This window comes from Elephas maximus, chromosome 15, assembly GCF_024166365.1.
Source record: "Elephas maximus indicus isolate mEleMax1 chromosome 15, mEleMax1 primary haplotype, whole genome shotgun sequence".
Taxonomy (NCBI): domain Eukaryota; kingdom Metazoa; phylum Chordata; class Mammalia; order Proboscidea; family Elephantidae; genus Elephas; species Elephas maximus.
In genome coordinates this window covers 70,044,320-70,060,907 of record NC_064833.1, presented here as the reverse complement: position 1 = coordinate 70,060,907, position 16,588 = coordinate 70,044,320, and positions in this window count along the sequence as shown.

Genomic DNA, 16,588 nt, shown 5'->3' with positions numbered 1-16,588 from the left:
GGAATATACCATGGACCACCAAAAGAATGAACAAATCTGTCTTGGAAGAAGTACAACCAGAATGCTCCTTAGAAGCAAGGATGGCGAGACTGTATCTTACATACTTTGGACATGTTGTTAGGAGGGATCAGTCCTTGGAGAAGTACAGGGTCAGCGGAAAAGAGGAAGACCCTCAAAGAGGTAGATTGACACAGTGGCTGCAACAATGACCTCAACCATAACAACGATTGTAAGGATGGCTCAGGACTGGGTAGTGTTTCATTCTGTTGTGCATAGGGTCACTATGAGTCGGAACCAACTCGATGGCAGCCAACAACAACAACAACAATTGGTAAATTTAATCCATATACATTTATTGTAATTACTTTATGTTAGGACTTATTCTTCCCTCTCATTTCATATTTTCCCTTTACTATCCTTTCCTTCCACCTTCCTTCCTTCCTTCCACCTTCCTTCCTTCCTTCCTTCCTTCCTTCCTTCCTTCCTTCCTTCCTTCCTTCCTTCCTTCCTTCCTTCCTTCCTTCCTTCCTTCCTTCCTTCCTTCCTTCCTTCCTTCCTTCCTTCCTTCCTTCCTTCCTTCCTCCTTCTTTCCTTCCTTCCTTCCTTCCTTCCTTCCTTCCTTCCTTCCTTCCTTCCTTCCTTCCTTCCTTCCTTCCTTCCTTCCTTCCTTCCCTCCTTCCTTCCCTCCTTCCTTCCCTCCTTCCTTCCCTCCTTCCTTCCCTCCTTCCTTCCCTCCTTCCTTCCCTCCTTCCTTCCCTCCTTCCTTCCCTCCTTCCTTCCCTCCTTCCTTCCTTCCTTCCTTCCTTCCTCTCTCCCTCTTCCTTTCTTTTGTTTTTGATTTTCATTGGATAGTTTAGGTTTTCTTCTACGGGTTTAAAAGAAACATACTACATTTTAACATACTACATTTTGTCCTTATGGTGGTTACTTTTGATTCAAACCTGTATTGAATTTTATTTATTTTTATCAAATTCTTAAATTTAATAAGTTTAAACAGCCTACTTGACTCATTGTCTCCTCCCAGTCCCCATCATATTAATATTGTCTAGAATTTTATGTAAGGGTTGTTGATAGATATACTTTCTTTGTTGTTCTATTCCTTGTTATTGTTTTTACTTTTTCTTTTTAATGAATAAACTCTATCAAGTCACTTGGTCTCTTCAAACCCTCTTAAAGTATCTCCTAAATTTTTCTCTTTATGTTATTTGAATAATTCCTCTAAGACTATTTTCAAGGAGAATCTTTGTGTGGAAAATCTTCTGAGCCCTGGTATATCACTGAATATTTTTATCACACCCTCACATTTTTAGTGATATTTTAGCTTGATATAAAATTCAGGAATAAAAATTACTTTCCTTTAACACATTAAAACATTACTGTATTGTGCCTTCAGTATTGTTCTTGGTAAATATGATATCAGTCTTATTATTTTTTTTGCAGATGATCTGTTTTTTCCTTCTCTAAGATTTTAGAATCTTTTATGAGATTCTTAAATATCATTATATTACATCTAAATGTATTTCCTTATCTATGTTGTTTAACATGTTCAAGATGAAGTTTTTATCTTTTAATAATTATGTAGTATTTACTTTTTTAAACAATACTTTCTTCTCTTCATATTCTTTCTCTTTCTTTCTGGAACACGTTATGTACTTGGTACTTCTACTTCATACTGTCCTTCATACTCTTATTTTACATATTTTCTCTTATCTTTATGCTTTCTAAGAGAAACACTAAAACAGGTATTCCAATTTTTTAAAACCATTTTCATTATTTACTTATTGACGATCGATTTGTATAAATTTGGCTGTAGAAACAATTAAGTTTGGTTATTAGGATGGCCATTTTTTTCACATGTGCATGTGAAAGCTGGACAATGAATAAGGAAGATTGAAGAAAAAATGACGCCTTTGAATTGTGTTGTTGGTGAAGAATGTTGAATATACCATGGATTGCCAAAAGAACGAACAAATCTGTCTCGGGAGAAGTACAACCAGAACGTTCCTTAGACGCGAGGGTGGCAAGACTGTGTCTTAACATATTTTGGACATGTTGTCAGGAGGGATTGGTCCCTGGAGAAGGACATCATGCTCAACAAAGTGCAGGGTCAGTGGACAAGAGGAAGACCCTCAATGAGGTGGATTGAAACAGTAGCTGCAACAATGAGCTCAAACATAACGATTGTAAGGATGGCTCAGGACCAGGCAGTGTTTCATTCTGTTGTGCATAGGGTCACTGTGAGTCAGAATCGATTCAGTGGCACCTAACAATGACAATAACAACATGAAAGGAGAAATAATTTTATTCCTAGTACTCCATCCAGAAATACTTATCTCACATTACCGCAACAATATATCATATACGTAGACACACATATACATATATATACACACACAAGATAGTTATCCTTTTTTTTTTTTTTAAGTTGGCAGCAAAAGTGAAGTTGTTATTCTTCAATAAAGACCCTCACAATGTAAGCTTCTTTTTGTGATTAGATAGAATTAGAACTGTAAATAGACCTATGATTTGGTGACCATGGTTTGGTTCTTGGCCAATGTACCTCATGTACAGCCACGATCTCCCTGTCAGTGGAGACTTGCATGGTGCTATGATGCTGAACAGGTTTGAGCATAACTTTCAGACTAAGACTAGACTAGGAATGAAGGTCTGGTGATCTGCTCCTGAAAACCAGGCAATGAAAACCCTATGGATCACAACAGTGTGCTCTGCAACTGATCATGGGGATGTTGAGGACCAGGCATGTTTTGTTCCATTGTGCATGAGGTGGCCATGAATCAGGGGCTGATCTGAAGCAACGTTTGTAGAGATTGTATGGGTGGCTTAGAAAATTCAGTCAAGTTGAACTCAATATATTTTCATTCCGAATCCTTGTCCTTAGGAAAGCATTTTTCAGTAAGAGAGCCAACTTTCTAGCCTCTGTTTTAAGCGGATCTCTTTCTGTCAATATTTGTTCTAGTGATTGAAAGAGAATGTCTATAGAAAGGTTTTTGTAGAGGCTCGGAAGCCCAAAAGAGATGAGAAATGACTAAAAGACTTGAAAATTGTCATATAAATTTCGAGAAAGGTTTGCAATAAAAGCTTTTTAAAGGACCAAGTGATTTATCAATTGCCTTTGGGTGCATATGGCTATTATGGAAACTTAGCTTTAAGAGAACCTGGGGTTACTGAAGCTGATGCCGTTGCTGCCACTTCCAGGTGATTTATTTATTTGTCCTCAAAAATAGAATCTGTACATTTTGGGAAGAACTTATTTTGTTTTGCTTTCCTTAGTGAAAGTGACAGCAAATAGACTTGGGAAGTTGGAGCCATTAAGTAGCTGAATAAATGATTAGAATTCATCGTAAATATTGGTACAGCATTATTTGATGTTCCAAACTTGGAGATCCAAAGCAATGCAATAAGAGGAGCAGATTTTGCCTGGCAAACATGGAATTTGGTTTATTCGGGGTACAGGTAAAGGGGTCAAATCCCTTCCTGGAGTTCCCCCTAAGATTCTCTAAGTTTGGGGTTAAATATTATTTTTGTATCTATATTTGTATTTGTTAATGACACATTAAAAATGGAATTGATGTTAACTGAAAATGTCATTTTATGAAAGGGCAGACATTTGATTGATCAACAGAAAATAATTTTATCATTGGATGCCTATGAATCCCCTAGTATTCCCCCTTCCAGATGCTTCACAAAAGCCATCGGTATAATGAATTAGATTGAAATATGAATCCTTCATATGGTGTATTTTGACCCCAGCTGGTAATATGACTGTGACCCGAAGCAAGAATTTCCAGAAGTACTAAATGCAATTGGAATAGCAGCAACAGATATTAGTCTCAGCTATCATGATATCAGGTTTTCACTCTTCTCCAGCCTAGTGCTTTAAGAAGAACACAGTCCTGTGAGATCCTTCTCAAGTCTGATCTTTTGTGTCCCGGTCCCCAGAATCTAAATCCCTACTTGTATAACAATATGTTGGGAAATGAGAGTCAGGATAACAAACGTAAAGTCTGTCAGGAATTTGTACAATGTGGTTCACAACGTGGTGCACCGGCAATAAAGAGAGACCAGCCCCTGGGTCACAAAGGAAGAGTTAAAAGACGATTGGCAGCTGTTCTCCTTTCTCCTGAGGCCAGAGGAGGAAATGGGTTTTCACCGGAGCAGGAGGGATTTAGGCTGGTATATGAAAGGATTTCTGCCTCAAGGTAATGCTCTCTCATGAGTAGCACAATCACATCTCCTGCTTCTGGTATTTGAAAACACAGAAACTGGCGTCCATCTATGGCAGTTAGAGACAGATGGTCCCTGAAGACCTGGGGCCCACAAGACGGCTCTTTTTAATGTTCCAAAAAGCCTAATAGTATATATTAAACATTCAAACACAGTAAGTTGAAGAGACTAATAAGAATATCTTTAACTAAAATTTAAACAATTTAATACAAACACAATTAAAACCCTTAATTTGAGTTTTCAGAACACTTTGGAATTATATCAGCTCCGTATTATCTCATGTTGATGAGACATTCTTATCTTAATATATGCTTTCTCTGAAAACATGTGGGTAATTAGTTATTTAATTTTTAATCATTTATTGCTGGTCAAAATTCTATCAAATCTTTGGTTCAATGGGAAGAAAATGAAGAATAAAAAAGAGGCTCTTGGTGGTGAAAAGGCAGGAAGGCATTTCTTTAGAAAGGGAAATCAGAATATATTATGAAACTGGGCTTGAGGTTCAGACACCTCTGGGTTAGAAGCCTCTTAACATACTGTCCTCGGGTCCTTTTTCTCACCTCTCTAAGCCTCAACTTTGCTCATTTTGCAATAGCAAGAATACTCACCTTGTAGGCTGACTGTGAATATTACATGAGAAAATATACATAAAACTAGATTTGAAGACCTTTGGTTCTGAGGATAATGTAAGCCCAGGAATAAATTTGTCAGGAAAGATATCAGCCAATATATGGAGCCATGCAATTAACAAAGTTTTGTCAAGTGAGCTTGAACATACCATCTTACACGCATGCTGTCTGCTTGTCTTTCTTCATTACATAAATGGAAAGGACCCACCTGCACAAACACAGACAACAATAACGAAGAGTTTTCCTCTTGATGGTGATTTTTTTTTCTGTCCCTGCCTTCTTGATTATTGGTAATTTTATTAACATACATTTAACACAATGAGTTATATACCCAGCTCATTTATTATTATAGGACTTATGTATTATTCACTTATCAATTCCTCAAGGTTACACATTGTTTAACCCATTTGAAAATAAATATGATGCAGTTGTTAGTGGCTGCTTTCTGTGTTTCCTGTTTTCTTTCCGCATTTTACCAACAATTCGCTCTTACAGAAGGGATAGCTGGGGACCCAATTTACCTTAGACCAGATCCTCTGATTACCCTCAGGGTGAATGTGCTGTCCTGCATCTCTTATTCAAGTGCAGGTGACTGTTTGCCGTGTCCACTCTGAAGGTTATCCAGGTGCTTTTCTGGTAAGGCTGAATAAGAAGCTAAGAGCATGAGCTCCTACTGGAAAAGCTCGTGGGTGCTGTGCCTGCAATTCCAGGGGGCAGAGACCAATTCAGTATAGACATTTTTGTTGCTCTCCTGTGGGTAGTATCAGCCTGGTTGCCCAGGTACATCTTAGAACTTCTTTTTTTCCTGTGGGCTACTTAGGAGTCTCTGGTAAGGTCACTATGAGTCAGAACCGACTCGATGACAACGGGTTTGTTTTTTTTTGGGGGGGGGTAGCATAAATGGTTAAGTGCTCACCCACCAGCCAAAAGATGAGTAGTTCAAATCCACCCAGAGGCATCTCAGAAGACAGACCTGCAATCTGCTTCCCAAAACTCACAGCCTTGAAAATCCAATGGAACACAGTTCTACGCTGAACACATGGGGTTGCCATGAGTTCAAACCCACTTGACAGTAACTGACAGTATCAACAACAATTGACTATCACCAAAACCATCAGTTAGACATTTAGAGTCTCTGAGATTTCTGAAGATGAATAATTTTAAAATAGCACACACATGGTCAAGGTATAGCAGACACATGACTATGATGAGGATCAGTTCATGGCAAGATTGGGTTTAGTTTGTTGTTGTTGTTGTTAGATGCCAATGAGCCAGTTCCAACTCATAGCAACCCCATGTACAACAAAATGAAACACTTTCTCGTCCTATACCATCCTCACGATCATTGCTATGTTTGAGCCCATTATTGCAGCCATTGTGTCAATCCATCTCATCAGGGGTCTTTCTCTTTTTTAGCTGACCTTTTACTTTACCAAGCACGATGTCCCTTTCCAGGGACTGTTCCCTCCTGATAACATGTCCAAAGTATGTGAAATGAAATCTCTCCATCCTTGTTTCCAGGGAGCAGTCTGGCTATCTATACTTCTTCCAGGATGACTTACTCATTCTTCTGGCAGGCCATGGTATAGTCAATATTCTTCACCAACACCATAATCCAGAGGCATCAATTCTTCTTAGGGCTTCCTTTTTCATAGTCCAGTTTATGTATGTACATGAGGCAATTGAAAATATCATGGCTTGAGTTAATTGCACCACAGTCCTCAAAGTGACATATTTACTTTTCTACACTTTCAAGAGGTCTTTTGCAGCAGATTTGCCCAATACAATACGTCATTTGATTTCTTGACTGCTGCTTCCGTAGGCGTTGACTGTGGATCCAAGTAAAACAAAATCCTTGACCACTTCGGTGTTTTTCCCATTTATTATAATGTTGCTTATTGGTCTAGTTGTAAGGACCTTTGTTTTCTTTATGTTGAAATGTAATCCATACTGAAGGCTGTGGTCTTGGATCTTAATCAGTAAGTGCTTCAAGTACTCTTCACTTTCAGCAAGCAAAGTTGTGTCATCTGCATAATGCAGGTTGTTAATGAGTCTTACACCAATCCTAATGCCATGTTCTTCTCTATATAGTCCAGCTTCTCGCATTATTTGCTCAGCACACAGAATGAATAAGTATGGTGAAAGGATACTACCCTGACACATCCCTTTCCTGATTCTAAACCATGCAGAATCCCCTTGTTCTGTTTGAACGACTGCCTCTTGGCCTATGTACAGGTTCCTTATAACCACAATTAAGTGTTCTGGAATCCCTATTCCTTGCAATGTTATCCATAATTCTCAGCTGCTTTTGACCTGATTTTTCCATTTGATGGATGTTAATATCATGACTTCAGATTGAGGGGGTGGGGATCAAGAGTCATTTCCCAAATTCTAGATTCTTTCTGTCTTGGATTTTGAATTTAAACATCAGATTCCAGGATATAGAAGGAGAGGGCTGGATTTCTGTGGGTAAAGTCATAATTTGCTTAGTCAATAAAACACAGGTAAACATCTTCCTGATAGTCTCTGTTTTCAGCCAAGATCCATTGACATCAGCAATGATATCCCTGATTCCACATCCTCTTCTGAATCTGGCTTGGATTTCTGACAGTTCCTCGTTGATGTGCTACTACAACCATTTTTGAATGATCTTCAGCAAAATTGTACTTATGTTAATGATATTGTTTAATAATTCCAGATTCTGTTGAATCACCTTTCTCTAGGATGGGCACAAATATGGATCTCTTCCAGTTGGTTCACCAGGTAGCTGTCTTCCAAATTTCTTGGAATAGATAAGTGAGTGCTTCCAGCGTTGCATCCGTTTGTTGAAACATCTCAGTTGGTATTCTGTCAAAATGCCTTCAGTGCAGCTTGGACTTCTTCCTTCAATACCATTGATTCTTAATCATTTGCTACCTCTTGAAATGATTGTTGGCCATTTCTTTTTGGCACAGTGACTCTGTGTATTCCTTCTATCTGCTTTTGATACTCCCTGCATCATTCAATATTTTCCCTGTAGAATCCTTTAATATTGCAACTCAGGGCTTGAATTTTTTCTTCAGTTCTTTCAGCTTGAGAAATGCTGAGTGTTCTTCCCTTTTGGTTTTCTATCTCCAGGTCTTTGCACATTTCATTATAACACTTTGTCTTCTTGAGCCACCCTTTGAAATCTTCTGTTCAGCTCTTTTACTTCATCATTTCTTCCATTTGCTTTAGCTACTCTATGTTTAAGAGCAAGTTTCAATTTGTATACTGTTTTTTTAAGCAACAAGAAGGCCTTACTAATTTTTTTCTGTCTTTCTTTCTTTTTTGTAGTATTGAGAAGGAAATATCTAATCTGGAAGCTGAATTTTCTGTTTAATTGAAAGTTGAAATTTCTGTTTAATTGAAAGTTGAAATTTCTGTTTTTCAAGGAAAATCATTTGGCTGCATGTGGTGAGAAAGTTTGGGTAGAATAATCTTTTGAGGCAAAGTTATCTCAAAGGTTAGAGCATTTCTTTTACAAGAAAGAGTTGTATAGAAATGTATGAAATACATTATGTCCCTGTGTTAACCAAGAATTCCTGAGATGCTGAAAGGATTCATGCTCTAAAGTTTATACTTGAAAGATAAACTTGAGCTGTGTGTTTTCCCTGAGGGCCTGGCTGAGCCATTAGAAGGCCAGACGTGGACTCAAAGGCCAAGTCTGTCAGCCTATCCAAAGTTCATCTTCCTATTGAGAACTGCCTTGAAATGCAGTTTGTAGAAGTCTTCTCAGAGTATAGTTACAGAGAATAGGGGGTCAACTGGCTTGGAGGATGGCAGCAAGAAGATCCTATACAGCACTGTTCATTTCTGAAAAGAGCAAACTTCCTTTCTTTGAAAAACACTGTATTTAATATTTAAATAGGCTTAGCCATACAACTCCTAGATACCCTTTCCCAGCCACCATTTCTCGAGATGCTTTTCAAGACATCACACTGCTGGTGGCAAGAATTCAGCCTCTTCACTCATGATTTGGAGAACCTCTGTCATATTTTTTGCTCTGTTTTTTTCTCACTTGTGTTGTGGATTAAAGGCTGCAGTCACAGCTCTCTCTGATAGTTTATGGATATTTGATCCTTCAGTATTTATCCATTATTGGCTCTGTTTACCCAAGGGAAAATTAAGTGCAGGGCCTTAGAACAGTGAGCGCTTTAATACTCGGATGCATATGCTGATCTCTGACAGATGTTGGTCTTTGGGAACAACAGAAAGGGGGCTACGTCATTCGCTTGGGAAGCTGCTTGTGCAAACTGAGTGATCCTGCAGGTGCTCAGACTGCGTGGCTGTGAGCAGAGCACAATGCTGAGAAAAATGCCTGGGCAGGGATAACTCCCAGAATATTATGGTTTTTCACACACACCGACCCGACCAGCTGGCAGGGGCTCTGAGCAGTGCCTTGTAGGAAAAACAGTGGGTCTAGGAGGTTTTGATTTTAATCATACATTACAAGGAAAGTTTTACTTTGTGTTTTCTGTAGTAATAAAAATCTTATTTGTGTATGTTATAACCTTATCTCTAAATCTACCCAAGTATGGTCCTTTCCGAAGGCTAAAACAGATATTAGGCAAGAGGGCTTTTGTGTGTGTGTGGGTGGGTGGGTGGGTGTGTGGGTAGGGATGAGTGTGTGTGTGGTCTCCTGGGTATGTCTGAGGGGGAATGGAGCCCTTCAGGCAGGTTTTCGTAGACTCTTTTGTTTCTGATTTTAACATTTTCTTTTTCTTTTTGGCTGTTAAAGGAGCTTCTTAGGAATAAGTTGACATCTTTATGAACACACTGTTTTTCCACCGTCCCAAGACAGGGGTGTGACTTGGGAAAATGCAGGATTTCACTACTGCAATGGAAACGTTTAGAGGTCAGGGCTTTGTCTTATTCACCTCAGCGTCCCCTGTGCTAGAGTGGCCCCTATTAACATCATGGGGGCTTGTGATCATTCCCCCCACCCCCCACCACAGGTTCATGTTTACATGCTTCCTACAGCAGGGTTGTCTGTGCATGAGTCCTCTGTAGGTAGCTGACTCCGCTCCCGGGAGGACATGCAAACAGGGAGATGCTCAACCTTAGCGGAGGCTGAGTTTTCAGCTTTTATATTATTTTTGTCCAAAGGTACAAAAGTGAGGATGATCTTTTTTCTTTTTTTTCAGCACACTTGAAATTACTGACTAGTCTCTTAGACATAAAACAAGCTTTGGTATTAGTCATGTTTTTTTATATAGACCATACCTTGTGTCTTTATATAGTGTCTTTTAGAAGAATTTAGAATTCTTCAGAACTGTTATCCTAGGTCAACAGAGAGCGTTAGAGGAAGGAAGCCCACCTATCTAAGAAAATATTGCCCAAAATCAGCATCAAAGCTCATAGAGAAAGAAGAGATGGGCCCCAGGATGAAGGTAATTGAAGAAAATGGATGGATTACTTAGTTGATGAGAGTCTGGGGAGGTTTTTTTTAGCTCAGCAGAGGTGGTCTGACTTCGGTATCCTGGGGCATTGTCTACATGCTGCAGGGTGTTAAGAAGGAGAGCAAGCCATGAGGGTTTTATACTGGAGAGGCCAGATTACCCTGCTCAAGCCCCGCTGAGTTGTGTTCTGCTAACAACAGGGCCCCACCTAAATGTGACATCCACATTCAGCATGGCACGGCCTTTCAATTAAGGGTGAACTCAACCTAACATCTTCAGAGAATCTACTAGTAAGAGAAGACATTACAGTATTCAACTCTAATATACTTAAACTTTTAGAAACCCTTTACTTCCTTTTTATTATTTAATGCTAACAGCTATCCTCCCTCTTCCACCATGGGGAAGCTAAAGGGCTCAAGTGACTTCTTCAGAGATGGTGGGTGGGGGGAAGGGGACAGGCTACAACCTAGGTGTCCTGAGTCCGACCCTTCTCACTCTACTAGAATTCCTCTTCCATTAGCAGAGCCTAAGAAGTTGTACCATTGTCCATTCATGCCAGGGAAGCTGTCTGTGCCTGATCCAGAAACCTGGGCTCTATACCTTTTAACACAATATTGGAGCAGAAAATAAGGACATCTAATATTTTTTTTTAATATTTCAGTCTAGTCAAATTTCATAATTACTATGCCCCAGAAATAGTTAATTGTAGAAATACATTGAGCCTTAGCACAAGAAATATGCATGAGAAGTTATATTACCAGTTCCCTTAGACTTGCAGACATGGTCACACATCATTCTGCAAAAAGGAGAGCCTTTCCTATTGGTTAGAAGACTTGGTTACTCCCTGTTAAACCCTTTATAATAAGTAGTGGTCTTCCCAACCCCCTTCTTGCATGGATTATTACAGTAACCTGCTGGTTAGTCCCTTTGCCCTTTGCCCCACTGGTTGGTCCCTTTGTCAGACAGTGACACTTCTAACACCTAACCCCATCATCATCAAGTTTTTCCTCTAAAAAAAACAAATATTATCATGTTGCATATTTTCTTAAAGTCTTGCAATAGGATATAATTAGCTACAGGGTTAAGTTTATATTTTTCAGTATGGTATGCAAGGCCCTTTGCCCTGTGTCTTCTGCCTACTTCTTCAAAATTGTTTCTTGTCATTTTCCCATATCTGCTTCCATCTCTAAGCATTCCAATCCCCTTGTTGTGCTAAGGCCCATGGATTTCCATGCCTCTATACCTTTGCACTGTCCCGAAGCCATTCCTTCGCCAGATGCACATGCTAAGTCCTCTTTATCCTTCCACACTCTGCCTGGGTTTCATCTTCACCTCTAAACCAAAGCCAAACCCAGTGCCACTGAGTCGATTCTGACTCATCTTCACCTCTACAGACGGTGTTAAATTCTTCCTCTTGCTTTCTTTCCATATCACCCCGGGCTCATTGCTATGAAATTCTTAATTCGTGTGTCTGTCTCCCTCATCAGTCTTGGCATCTTAAGGACAGAGAATTTTTCTCACTCACTTTTTTATGCTCCCAGTGGCAGCAAAGAGCAGGTGTTAATATGTGTTGAATTAACATTAATTGTTGAATGTCCCACAGTGTTAAATTTCTTTTAATCTCTGCTTAGTTGAAATTTATTGAAATTTATTAAATATCTTTAAAATATGGATACTTTCAGTGGATGGCTCTAGACATCTGTCATTCAACCAAAATATTATCCTCTAAATAGTCAAAGTCAAAAGGTATTTTTAGTTGGGGAATGCATAGGTGATATAGCTATTTGGTGGTCAGTTCAGAAGAATGCTGGACAGGACCGTGGCAACCACGGAGGGAGAAGTCTCCAATAACTGTCATAATCTTGATATATATAACTATAAACACAAATATAAAATATTAGCATGTTTGGAATCTTTTGTTTGTTTGTTTGCCTGGGCTTTGCAAGTGTTGAGCCTGACTTGTGTAATTATTTGAAGAATGAGCAGATCCAGCCAGGTGGATGACAGGGGAAGTGCCTTCTAGGGAAATAATTTGACAGGTTGTTGTTGTTAGTTGGAAACCCTGGTGGTGTAGTGGGTAAGAGCCGCGGCTGCTTGCCAAAAGGTCAGCAGTTCAAATCCACCAGGCGCTCCTTGGAAACTCCATGGGGCAGTTCTACTCTGTCCTATAGGGTCGCTATGGGTCGGAAGCTACTCGACCGCAGTAGGTTTTGGCGTTGTTAGCTGCCGTGGAGTCAGCTCTGACTCATGGAGACCTCGTGCAAAACAGAACGGAACATTGCCCGTGGTTGCACTGCTGTGTGTTTTGAATGGCTTCCAACCTAGGGGGCTCATCTTCCAGCACTATATTGGACAGTATTCTGTTGTGATGTATAGGGTTTTCATTGACTAAATTTCGGAAGTGGATTGCCAGGCCTTTCTTCCTAGTCTGTCTTAGTCTGAAGGCTTTGCTGAAATCTGTTCATCATGGGTGCCCATGCTGATATTTGAAGTACTGGTGACATAGCTTCCAGTCCCTCACAGCCACGTCAGAAGAAAGGTCTGGTGATCTACGTCTGAAAAATCAGCCGTCGAAAACCCTGTGGAGCACAGTTTTATCCTGACACACATGGTTTCGCCACGAGTTGGAGTTGACTCAGTGGCAACTGGGATTTTTTAATTTTTTTAAACAGAAACCTAAAGGCTGAGCTTTAAGCTAGCAAGCCCAAAGAACCTTGCATTCTCAACTAAAGATTTGCTTGGTGCTCAAGACCCTGAACACACATGCAGAGCAGCTGTCACCAGGGCAACAACTTGTGCTGTGGTGTGGCCCTGGGCGGGACACAAAGCAGTGCTGTAAGAAGGGAGATAGGCCCTTTGGGAGGTGGGCGGACAATAGTGAGCACTATTTCCAAACCCCCCTACAGGCTATGGGGTCTCTTAGAGTGCTGTGAATCCCATTTATTGAGCAGTTTATTATCACTCGCAAGCCACCCTGTACACTAAATGGCATGACCTCTCCCTTCCTGCTTTGTCGCCCAGTCCCTCAAGACCGGGTTGGGGGCCCTTTCCTTATGCTTTCAATTTTCATATCAAGCACCCTGCCCTTCCAGCATCACTGAAGTTATCACCTTTGTTTAATGATTCAGTCGGTTCTAAATCTCCTTTAGTTTTGCCCCTATTTCTGCACAGAGTAGGCACTTACTAACGTTTCTTGTTTAAAGTCATTGACAGTAGTTGTCGTCCTTGGTGCCATCGAGTCAGTTCCAACTCATAGCTAGCGACCCCACGTACAACAGTACAAAACACTGCCCGGTCCTGCCGCATCCTCACAATCGTTTCTATGCTTGAGCTCATCGTTGCAGCCACTGTGTCAATCCATTTTGTTGAGGGTCTTCCTCTTTTTCGCTGACCCTCTGCTTTACCAAGCATGATGTCCTTCTCCAGGGACTGCTCCCTTCTGATTTAACACGTCCAAAGTCTCACCATGTTTGCTTCTAAGGAGCACTCTGGCTCTATTTCTTCTAAGACAGATTTTTTGCTCTTTTGGCAGTCCATGTTATATTCAATATTCTTCTCCAATACCATAATTCAAAGGCATCAATTCTTCTTTGGTCTTCCTTATTCATTGTCCAGCTTTCACAAGCATATGAGGCGATTGAGTGTAGTGCTATGTAAGAAAAAAGAAACTGTATTTACTTATTTGGAGGCCCTGGGTGGTACAGTTAATGTGCTTGGCTGCTAATCAAAAGTTTGGTTAGCAACTTTTAAGAAAGGCCTGGCTTTTTAGTTCTGAAAAATCAGAAACCCTACGGGGCACAGTTCTACTCTGACACACATGAGGCTACCAGGAGTCAGAAGTGACTTGATGGCATCTGGTTTTTATTTAGTTATTTACCCCACAAATTTATCTGCGTGTACTTATTAACCAAACTTCTTTCTTCCTTTTTCCCCCATAGTCAGAACCCCCTCACTGCAGACTTTGGAAATACAATACTTACGGAGCAGTATGCTCCACTACTTTCACAGCGGATCAAGACCGTACTCCTATTCCCATATTTCAAATGATAATTTTTCTTGATTATGTGTGAAATGAGCTTATCTGTGGAGTAATCAATCAGTTATGACTGTTTACGCAGTTCACATCTGCAAGAGGGAACTGTTTCATAAGTAAGACACAGTAAAGTCCATAATCTGTGAGATCATTTTAGCCCCAATGAGTCTTTTGTGCCTTTTGTTCATGGAGATTGTGTGAAACAAGGCACACATGTTTCAAGAGTAACCGCAGCCCTACTGAGTAAAGGAGTTTGGAAGGGTGTCTTATATATAATCGTGCTTGCATATGTGAGAAAATAGAGAAAGGGAAGAACAGAGCGCAGGAACTTAACGGATAAGATAAAGCTCTGTGCTCTTGAAATATTAGGGCACGTCTCTCCCTCTTTAACTTAACTCAGAAAGCAGTTGTATGTAGTTGTCTTCCAAACGCAGTTTTCGCAATGAAAAAGAAACATCTGACCAAGAAGTTTATTCCAGGGCATTCACACCTGCTCTACCACCTGGTATGGACAGAACATCTTTTAGGTTGTTTACACTAATGGATGCAGCAGGGAAGGCAATGTTGACTGGTTAATCTTGGCAGTTAATGATTAGAAGATGCAAGGTTTTTTTTTTTTTTTTTTTTTTTTTGGAGGGTGGTTGCTTTGTTTCGGGTGTCTAAATAATCTTAGAAGTAGAGAAACAGTAGGCTTCCTGAAGGGAATGACATCTGAGCTGAATTTTTGAAAGATGTGGAAAAGCTAGCAGGCAAAGAACACAGAGGCTGCTCTTCTAGACTTAGAGCATCAAACCAAAAAACCGAACCCACTGCCGTCAAGTCAATTCCGACTCATGGTGACCCTATAGGACAGAGTAGAACTGTCCCCATAGGGTTTTCAAGGAGCGGCTGGTGGATTCGAACTGCCTACCTTTTGGTTAGCAGCCAAGCTCTTAACCACTGCACCTCCAGGGTTCTAGATTTAGGGCACAGCACGTGCAAATGCAGAGAAATGAGAGACCAAGGTGCCGCACCTAGAAACCACCCCCACCAATTGCCATCAGGTTGACTGTGACTCATGGCAACCCCTGTGTGTCAGAGAAGAAGCGTGCTCCGTAGGGTTTTCAATGGCTGATTTTTTGGAAGTGGATCACTAGGCCTTTCTTCCAGCGTGCCTCTGGGTGGACTCAAACCGCCAATCTTTCAGCTAGCAACTGAGCTCATTAAACCCTTTGCACCACCTAGGAACCCCTGAGCTCAAAAAACAGTTCTGACATGCTATAAGTAGTTCAATAGGACTACAGTGTAGAGTAAGGGGTGAGGAATAAACCTGGGAAGGAGACAGAAGCCAGATAATGAAGGACCTTATATAACACCCCAAGGACTATGGAGTTTATTTTGAAGTAAATAAGGAGTCAGTTGAAGATTTTAAGCCAGCAAGTCTCATGGTCAGGTTTTTATTATTGACAGACACCTTTGGCAGTAAAGTGGGGCATGCATCTAGTTGAAGTGACACTGCAGGTGGAAGCAGACATGGCAATGCCACTTAAAAAAAAAAAAAAAAACCAACCCTTTGCCGTCGAGTCAATTCCTACTCATAGCGACTCTATAGGACAGAGTAGAACTGCCCCATACAGTTTCCAGAAGCACCTGCTGGATTCAAACTGCTGACCTTTTAGTTAGTAGCTGTAGCTCTTAACCACTATACCACCAGGGTTTCCAAGGCCACTTTAGGTAGGCCTATATACCTGAGAAAAACCCTCGCATGTACATAACAGACAGGTGCAAAGAGATTAATTACAGCCTTCATTGCAATAGCAAAGAATTAGAAGCAAATATTCCTTATTAAAGGATTGAATAAATAAAATCAGTAGTCACAAGAATACATGTATTATCACAATTAAATGGCATGGGCTTGATCTTTGTATATCGATACAGATTGACCTTTAAGTGATGATGCTGAATAAAAAAGCAAGCTAAAAAGTGAAATTTACAGTATGGCATCATTTGTGTAAATTTAGAAAGCACACACGGAACAAAGTAACATGACTACATACATGTGTAAGTAAAAATAAAATAAATGAACTGTAAGCTTCTACACCAATCTCACAGTAATTGTTGTCTTAGGAGAGGGAGAGGGTAGGAAATGGGGTTGAAAGGGTGGTGAATAAAAGAGGCTTAACTTTCTCTAAAATGCTTTATTTCCTTTATTTTTAAAAAAAGAGAATAAAGGGATATTTTACTTGCATTGTTTTCCTAAGTGTATACTTAGGGAAAAAGGG